General features: G+C 41.4%; 1 long non-coding RNA gene across 1 annotated transcript; it reads left to right on the forward strand.

The window, feature by feature from the left end:
- The first annotated feature begins 7,711 nt into the window (after window positions 1-7,711).
- Window positions 7,712-9,685, forward strand: LOC133609396 (uncharacterized). The gene is made up of 3 exons (XR_009815705.1): window positions 7,712-7,804; window positions 7,950-8,580; window positions 9,542-9,685. It is a non-coding gene; the product is annotated as an uncharacterized lncRNA (long non-coding RNA).
- The last annotated feature ends 214 nt before the right edge of the window (window positions 9,686-9,899 follow it).

A 9,899-nucleotide genomic window follows, 5' to 3' on the forward strand; every position in this document is an offset into this window, starting at 1 on the left:
GCTGTTAGATTTTAGTGCTGCATTTGACGTGATTGACCACTCTCTTTTAATTGAGAAACTTAAATGTTATGGTTTTAATACTTCGGCTTTAATGTGGATACAGAGTTATTTGTCCTCAAGATCACAACAAGTGTATCTTAATGTCAGCTTGTCTAATAGCAGAAGCAGTGCCGGCCCAAGCCTCCATGGGGCCCTAAGCAAAATTTGATTTTGGGGCCCTCTATTTCTGCCAATAATATTGATTGTTGATCATTCACACACCTACTATAAACTCATTGCGGCTCTGGCAGTGTTGTTTACATTATCCTATTGTCAGCCTGGCATGTCTTTACAAATGACATGTCATTTATAAAGATATGGGGGTGGCCCAGTTAAGAACATAAATAATACCAATGAATGAACGAATGATGTCCAGAGTGCCACATATGGTTCCTAATCTTAAAATGTAATTACTAGTTTATATTTTTAGTTAATTGTTCATATTTAATGTTTACTTTGTACAAAGAGAGCGCAGTCTACTGAAGTTAAATTCATCAATAGTTTTCCGCTTTGAAAGACGCAAGGCAAATTCCTTCCATTTCACCATGTTGCTACAATGATCTTCACTGATTTCATGCTGTTTCAGCAGTGCACCTATGTTGACCCAATCCTGCTGTCCCTCGGCTGCCAGTTTCAAGGACTTTTTGGAAAATAATTTGCAGCAAAAGCAATAGACTGCATCTTTACTTCTTGAATAAGTCAGCCAGCTACGCTTGACTTTTTCCCCATTGACTAGCTGTCTGTAGGTATAATGATAATGAAAACTTCGGCCATCATGCCGTTTGGGGAATGAAAAGTTCTCCTTAATAGACAGTGGTCCTCTGATCACCTGCTCAGTCCTGTCTGAATCTGAGAGGAAAGAAGGCCACTCAGCTGGGTCAACTGGCGAAGCTGATGATGGTCCATGGTGTGATGGGGACGTTGTGGTGGAAGTTGCTGAGGAAGTGACCAAAGAAAGACAATGACTAAAAAAGAAGGACCTATAAGGTCATTAAATTGCACTGTTGGACATAATTATTAATCTCAGAATGTTCTGCAGTACAATGAGCAATTATAAAGGGTGTTTTGCAGTTAACTTACTAGATAAATCAGCTGTGGTTTCAGACATGGAGGGGACAGTGGGCACAGAGGATGGAGGTGTGTGAGAGAGCACTGTAGAGGATGGAGATGGACCTAAGATGAAATACATACATACATACATATAGGCACACATATTAATGAGATACTTTGACTATATTAATTTCCCTTCGGGTGTAATGTTTATACGAAGAAATTTAATGTATACTGTATGGTGACAGTCTTTTCCTCACCTGATTCATCACTCACAGTTGAGCCTGAGGATGTGGACTGGCTCTGGGCTGATTCTGTGCCTCCAAAGTATTTTAACAATGCTCCTGGGGAAGTTTCACATAACTTATGAATTGATGTAAAAAATAATGTTTATTTTCCTCACATAAATTACCGTGCTCTGCTGCAAACAATTTGTGCAAACAACATATCTCACTAGTAACCTGATGCTAAAAACATATTGCTAGCACCGCGCTAGCTAGCTAACGTCACCTAGCTAAAGCTAATTACAGCTACAAATCTCTTTGATAAACTTTTTATTACCAAGTCATGCAAACATACCTTTATCATGGCATTTTTTTCTCCTCTTCCACTTTCTTCTTCTTCCTTTTTTCTGCACCTGAAGGATATGTCCTTTTTTGTGACATTGTTTTGCCTCTATCTGCGCTTTTGATGCCCAGTGCGCACTGGCATTGCACCGCAGGCGGCAAACGTCACAGGTGCAGCAGAGGCAGCTTTACATTTAAAGAGAGGCAGGAAGAATCACTAGGGTTAGATCAGCAGCAGCACTCTGTTGACCTAAAATTGTGTTTTTGTACAATAATGTATCTTTGATCATTTAGAAATCATCAGTCAGACTCGTACATGCAAAAAATTAAAAATAAGAATTTTTTGTTAATTGCTTTTGGGGGCCCCCTGGTGGCCGCGGGGCCCTAAGCAAGCGCTTAGTATGCTTATGCCTTGGGCCGGCTCTGAGCAGAAGTTTAGATTGTGATGTTCCACAGGGAAGTTGCTTGGGATCTTTACTTGTTTCTATATTCACCAATGATGTGCCAAATTGGTTCTTTATGCTGATTATGCAACCTTATATTATGCAGTGTACTTAATGTAGTATTGAGTGAGGAACTAAAAGCTGTGCATGACTGGACAGTATGTAACAGACTTGTCCTTAACATCTCAAAAACAAAAAGTATTATATTGGGGACTAGGCAAGGGTTATCTTGTGACCCAAAGTTAGATCTGAGGCTAGGTATTTCAACAGTTCAACAGGTCAGAAGTGCCAAGCGCCTTGGAGTGATGCTTTTGTTGATCAACCTCTTCTTTGTCAGATTGTGAAGAGTTTCGTCTTGTGTCATCTGGACTATTGTTCTACATTCTGGGCGTCTGCGGCAAGTGGTGAGATTAGTAAACTCCAGATTGTCCAGAATAGGGCAGCAAGGCTGGTTCTGGGTTGTTCACTAAGAACCAATGTTAACCAAATGCATGCTTCTCTTTCCTGGCTAACAGTGCAGAACAGGTTGTCATCTAATACTCTAACATTGTTCAAATCAGTGACCGGTAGTACAACTCCTGCTTTTCTCATGGCCCAAATAGTTTACAGTAGCACTATACATAATCATAATACATTATCCCTCATCCCAGGAAGAATGCTTTGCGGAAATATTTTATTCATAGATCTGTATCTCTCTGGAATAACCTTCCTCGAATTCTCACCGGCATTGAAAGTAAACAGGTTTTTAAAAGGAAAGTAATATTTTATCTGAGTCTGTAAATTAGTTTGCTTATTGATGATTGTTGTTTGGTTTTGTATTGTGTAGTTATATCTATATGGTAATTATTATTATGTGAATGTAAGTTGTTTGCTTATTGATGCTTTTATTTGTTTCTGTATTGTGTAGTTATTATTATATGCTTTTACTTGTAATTGTATTGAGTTTGTGGACCCCAGGAAGACTAGTGGGTTGTTGTGGCAACCAGCTAATGGGGATCCTTAATAAAAATCAAAAATCAAACCTATAGCTGGCTTAATTAACAGACACATGCAAATATTGGTTTAACTAAAAAAAAATGCCTGAGACACCTGGCGGAATAAACGGAAATTACACAATCTTCCTGTTGAATGATGCACTGTTTGAAACCTAAAGCCTTCTTATTTAGCCTTACAGTTTGACTAATAATTTGCACACATACAGTACATCACCAGTGTTGGGTTAGTTACTGAATACCAGTAACTAGTTACTAGTTACTTTATTTCAAAAGTAACTCAGTTACTTACACCAAAAAGTAATGCATTACTGTGAAAAGTAACTATTTTGTTCTTTTTTTTTTTTTTTTTTTTAATTTAAGGCTCCCATTATGCCCTTTTAGCCTTCATTCCAGTACTGTTATTGCACTGGAGAATAATACAATCTGTTGATCATCTTGACATGCATTTGCATCACTGAACTCTAATGCAATGTGGTCTACATACAACACACCAAGACAAAGATGTTTCAAAGGGCCAATTTATTTTGGGCCAGAACAAATTGACAAAACTATTTTAAATAGCTGCAACATAACATACATAAGTAACAAACCGCATAATAACATGTCACAACATAGCTGTAAACCTGGCTTCACCCAAGGAAGGCACACATGACATGATTATATGTCATGTCACTATATAAAGCACACATACTTTTTTCTCTCAAGGAATTGTGAAATAAAATCATGTCTTCATGAGATCAACACTGTACTGAAGCCCAGAACACTCTACGCATTTCCCCAGTTTTAGTTTAGAGAAAAGGAAAGATTGGCCTGGCCCACTAGGATCCCTCTTTATGTTTGTGAACTTTATAGTCTATACATTTAGAATGATGTGATAATCAAACACTCTAGAAGTCTAGAATGAAAGAGTACATAAGAGAATTGACAGAGTGTGTGTACCTTCAGTGATGAATGATGAGCAGAGGCAGAGTTTTGAGTGTTTTCTTTAGCTTGCTTTCCATGTTTATGTACTCACTGTCCACTGTGTCCAGCTGCCTGAAAGCGGGTGACTCCACTGTAGAAATAGCCTGCATGTCTTCTAGCACACACGCTGCTCTATCAATGTTGTCCTGGCTAGCAGTCCCTCCGTTAAAATCCAGCCGCTGTGTGTCTCTCATTACTAGCTTCGTCGAAGCATGTTGCTTTTGTAGGTGTTTCAGCAGATTTGAATTGCTGTTTTGGGCAGTAAATAGGATCTTTGATCCAAGACACAACTTACATTTAACTAAAATGTTCTTTTCTTTGTGCTCGACAAAAGAAAAGTAGTGAGATTATCTCCATGTTAAGAAACTCGGCTTCAGCTCCGCCATGTCTTGTTAGTAAACACAGACACGCCCCCCACACACACCCACACCCACACAGAGCGCGCGGCGCGTCTCTTCCTTGTGACACAGGAACATTCAGAAGGTCGACACCGCAGCAATAAAACACACTCAGATCTTCTCAGTTTCTAGCCGATACTATATAAAAAATAACGCAGTAACGCATCATGTAGTAACGGTAACTGAGTTACTGTATATAAAAAAACAACGCGTTAGACTACTAGTTACCGCCGAAAATAACGGCCTTACAGTAACGGCCTTACAGTAACGCGTTAGTCCCAACACTGTACATCACTATCAGCAAATGAACATAATACTAGTTAAAAACATTTATACAAAGCAAAGTGAAAAACCCGAGTCCTTGTGAATTCCAGATGTACGCCTCTTCTCCCACCACTCGGCTTTGGCGGAGCTCTTGGGACACACCCTGAAACGTGACTTGATTGGCAGGTAGGCGAATCTCGAATGCGCGTATGGCATACTTGCCAACCCTCCCGGATTTTCCGGGAGACTCCCGAAAACCTCCCGGGACAAATTTTCTCCCGAAAATCTCCCGAAATTCAGGCGGACCTGGAGGCCACGCCCCCTCCAGCTCCATGCGGACCTGGAGGGTCCGCATGGAGCAATGTTGTTGTAATATATTGAGTTGGAGGCAATAACCAGGCGAGGTGATGAAGTACGTCTCTTTACTGTAGACTTCAGAACAGACTCACACACTTGATGTCAGGTGCGCAACACCACGTAAATAGTTGGCCAACCAAAAAGTAACCCCAGTACGCTATAGCCAACATTCACCAGGAGATGGCAACAGACAAACATAGATCACTCTATTGCATTCCTCCCCTTTTAGAAATGTAGAAGTACTCAAAAGAAATAAACAACCCAACCAAAAAATGCAGCAGCTCAATTAAAAAACTGTACTTTAGCCACATTCTTTTTTTTTTTTTTAGTACTGAACTCTTAACCCTCATTTGTAAACAATAACATGTTTATTATACAAACAGTATTTGTACATCTTTAACACAGATTTTTATACTGTCTTCACAGATTAAATTTTTTTGGTGGCACTCGAAACCTTTCTGAGTACCTGCGGATCACTGGTGGGGTTTTTGTTGTGGGTGATCTGGGTTCTGATGATGGCAACTCAGCAGCCCTTGAATCTGGTTCAATGATGAGACTAGTTTGTGTCTGACTCACTGATGGTCCTGGTGATGGAACTGAAACAGCACTGTCCAGTTGTACTGATGGCACATTTTCTGCAACTAGTGGAGACTAGATAACTGGCAGTCTCTCCATGTTTTCTCGCCATGGTAACATGTGATCCACATGCACTGTGCGCTGTCTCTGTCACTCTTGATAGATAGATATATTGATATATATATATATATATATAAAATACTTCACTTTCAGTGAATTCTAGCTATATATATATATATATATATATATATATATATATATATATACTGTATATATATATAAAATACTTGACTTGGTGAATTCTAGCTGTAAATATACTCCTCCCCTCTTAGCCACGCCCCCGCCCCACCCCGACCACGCCCCCCACCCCCACCCCCCACCTCCCGAAATCGGAGGTCTCAAGGTTGGCAAGTATGGCGTATGGTCCGCGTCTCTTCTACCCACGAAGGCAGTCAAGTTCTCACTGTAGCTCCTTTTGATACACGGCAACACAGGAAAGTTATTTTTTGTAAAACGGGCGTTTATTGACGACTCCTTCTTGCTGTGCACACCATCCACGCCGTGAGAACTTACAAAATACAGTACAATACAGTACATCAGACTTCGATTTGGCATCAATAAACACTCTAAAAGAAATTTAATTCCAAAAAATACAATACCTCGTTGGCTGCTTGTAACGAAAAGAGGTTCTAACAAAGACTTGCTTGAAGTTTTGCACAAATCAGTGAATAAACTCAAATTCTTACTTGCAGCAGAAGATAACGTGATCATGCCCCCTCCCTTATTGCAAATTCTTCCTTGTTTACAGTCCGTGGGGGTGCAACATCACAACACCAGTTCTGTTTTACAACACAATGAACACAATACATATACATTCTCCTTAGGAGATTTTACAATTTTGTAATAATATTTTAACTGCATCATGCTAGGCTCCAGCGACCCCAAAAAGGGTCAAGCGGTAGAAAATGGATGGATGGATGAACTTATTAATTATTAATATTTATTTATGACATATTTAAAGCATGCAAACTCTCTCAGCAAGAGCTACAGAATGGATGAAGTGTTGGTACACACAGACATGAGTCGCACACGGAGGCATATTGGCGCGATCTAAATGTTTGCAAATGAAGGTTCAACAGTACTTTATGTGGAATATGTGTGACTTCATGTACAGAATGTGTGCATTAAAAGGTGGGATCAACAGAGGTCCGCCTGTTTGTTGGTGACGCCAACAAGACATCTTCCATCCTCACTGTAACCTATACGTGTCACAAATCAATGCAATACTGTATATACGGGGTTTTATGGGCTCGTAACAGAAGACTAGGGTTTCGACTTGGAGAGAGAAGGCAGAGCCTAAACTGTAGTTTGGTTGACACCGTGTATTAGACAATTTGTGAGGCACAGCAGATATATACACACAATAAGTTAAATGGCCATTCAACATGAAACAAATCGGGAAAACAGTGACTATATACATATATACAATTCTAATTTCATTAATTAATGTTTCTGGATCTGAATACATCTCAGTTCAGACTTAGAGTTCTTCGGAAAAAAAAGGATGGCAGTACAGTCCGTGTACTGCAGGTTAAAGATGGAAAAAAAATGTAAAGGGTCGGCTTGAGAGCCTCCTACCCGCCCAAACAGAACAGGTGGTGGGGTTCCTGGCTGGAATCTTCCAAGAACACTCCTTGGACTAGATGCTCCTTTCTTTAGCTCACCATCAAAAAAAGAGAAGCCTGGCCAACAGCTTAATGAGAGAAAAAAAAAACTCCGGCGCTGGTAGTCGGCTCTCGGGCATACAATCGGTCTGTCTCCTGGCCACTTCCTGCTACCGGCTCATAAGCCCAGCCAATTGGACCGCAGGGGTCACGTGACCAGGAAGCACGCACAGCGATCAAAGAGTAACTAGCATCTAAAAATCACAAAGAGAGCAGCTCCGTGACAAATTGTTGGTTTGCTCTGACTCCATTTAGTGGAAATGTGTGTTACTGCAGTTTGATGACCTTTGACTTCAACTCCATCTCCTCCTCAGAGTCTCTCCCGGGCGTCTTGCATACCCTTCCTGACAGCAAAACAAACACAGTGACACATTTTGAAGCACGCACCCGCAAATCTCCTTGTCTGTTGTCTCTACCTTTACGCTTCAGGTAAGCAAACATAGCCACCAGACCCACAACCAGAACCAGCAACACCACGGCCAGGATCCATCCAAATGATGACCTATCCGACCTGCTTTGACTCACTGCATGCGACAAACAAACAGGACACACATGACTATGATATGTTTTCTAGATGTGAAGCAGCTGACATGTAAGTGCCACATAAGGTCAGACGATTCCTGCCAGCACGACGAGCATTGCCAGCACCCTGACCACAATATGCACAACACCTGAACAGCCTGCAACACAATTAGCAGGTTAGTCATTAGTCTATCGAGCTAACTGACCAATAGATGGTTGTTGTTATTAACTGTAATAACTAAAGATAGGTATGTGGATTTGGTATTGTGTATAAAAGTCAGATGGGATCAGAAGATGCCATCCTCAGCCACTCAGGAGCATCTATGGACTGCTATGATATCCTATGATGGTATTAGCATTTATCTTCCAGTATGAACTTACCGCCCGCCATCATCTTTAAGAAGAAGTTGATCACGCGTGTTTCCGTGGCGTTGTCCACTTGGCACGTGTACCTTCCCTCATGATTATTGGACAGACTGTGCAGACTGAGGTTGCCTGAAGTGGACACGTCCTTCACCTGCTCTTTCCACTCCTCACTAATGTCCTTAGCACCGTTGCTCATCTTGAGGATGGTACGATTGTTGAACGTCCAGACGACGCTCCTTTCACCAGTCAAGAAGGGACAGTTGATGACGGTCTCTGATCCAGAAACGCTGACAGTCGCTGAAATGGAACCAAAGAAGGTAAACAGACCTTGCAAATACTTCTTGCTGCTACCTGTGTACATACACTATCTCCCATAAGTGAGTACACCTCTCATCTTCTTCTCAACAGACAATACTATACAAATGGATGTACCTTAGAGTGGTCCGTGTACAACTTGTGTAGCAGTAAAGCTATTGTGTAAATATCTGGCAACACAAATAAGTAGCAAAATAAGTCTGTCTTGTCTTATAGTCAAGCACGATGGGGGTAGCAGCGTGCATGAGGGCTGCCGATGCTGCACTTCTTCTTGAGTTTTGTGAGGCTCCAGCACCCCCCGCGACCCCAAAAGGGACAAGCGGTAGAAAATGGATGGATATCATGAATTGTCATGTTACATCCGTCAAGAATCTGCATGTCAAACACTTTTTTCTTAGATTTTAGTTGCCACAAACTAACTTATTGTTCTGGTTTTTTTTAGTCTTTAGACAAGATAATTGTGTCTTGCCTCACGGTCTGAGGCTGCACAGGAGAGCTGAGGGGAGATATGAATTGAGGGGAGATATGAATCCCAACATGGGCTGTAATTAGGGATGAGTACGGTTCACTATCGACTGATATCAGTATTGGATCGGGACACCCCTACATTGGAAAACAAAGTGTGTTGACTTGTTTTTAATTGATGATAAATCTATTCTCAGTAAACCATATCTCCCAGTGTCTGCATCGCTCGTGCAGCTCCAAGCCAAGATGTTACAACCTCCATGTTTGAGTGTAGATAAGATCTTACTACTCACTTGTGTTACCGGCCTTTTACACAATATTGGCTGTGTTGATTATTATCTCTACAGTACTGCTATATAAGCCATACACTGACTACTCTAGTTGATGCCCATTTTTATGGTATTTTCTTTTTAATAAGATGTCATGAAATGCTTGCTGAGAAGTAAGGTCTGTCTTTTTGTGAGCTGCTGTCTCCAGTTCTTACATTCGTTCTTCCAGGTGAGCCTCCTGCTGCTGTGGCTTCTAACGTCGCAGATGTAGTCCACCTGAGAAGTGTTGTCCCCCGCCACGACCAGCCAGCCGCTGATGCTGTAAAGTGTCTCCCCTGTGCCGTTGTCCACTTTCGTGGCGTTCTGGAGGGCGTGAGGAAGCAAAGGCTCGGTGGACCAGGTGAGTTGAGGCTTGGGGTAGATTCCGCTTGAGCTGCACGTCAGATTGTTGCCATCTTGCTGGATGTTGATTGTGGTGACCGCAGCTGGAAGACAAACAATGTTTTCTGGTGTCTGGTGTAACTCACGTCGTCACCTGAAAGTCCACTCACCTTCTACATGGAGCTTGATGAATGACTCCATTGTTC

This window comes from Nerophis lumbriciformis, linkage group LG07 (genome assembly GCF_033978685.3).
Source record: "Nerophis lumbriciformis linkage group LG07, RoL_Nlum_v2.1, whole genome shotgun sequence".
NCBI classification, from domain to species: domain Eukaryota; kingdom Metazoa; phylum Chordata; class Actinopteri; order Syngnathiformes; family Syngnathidae; genus Nerophis; species Nerophis lumbriciformis.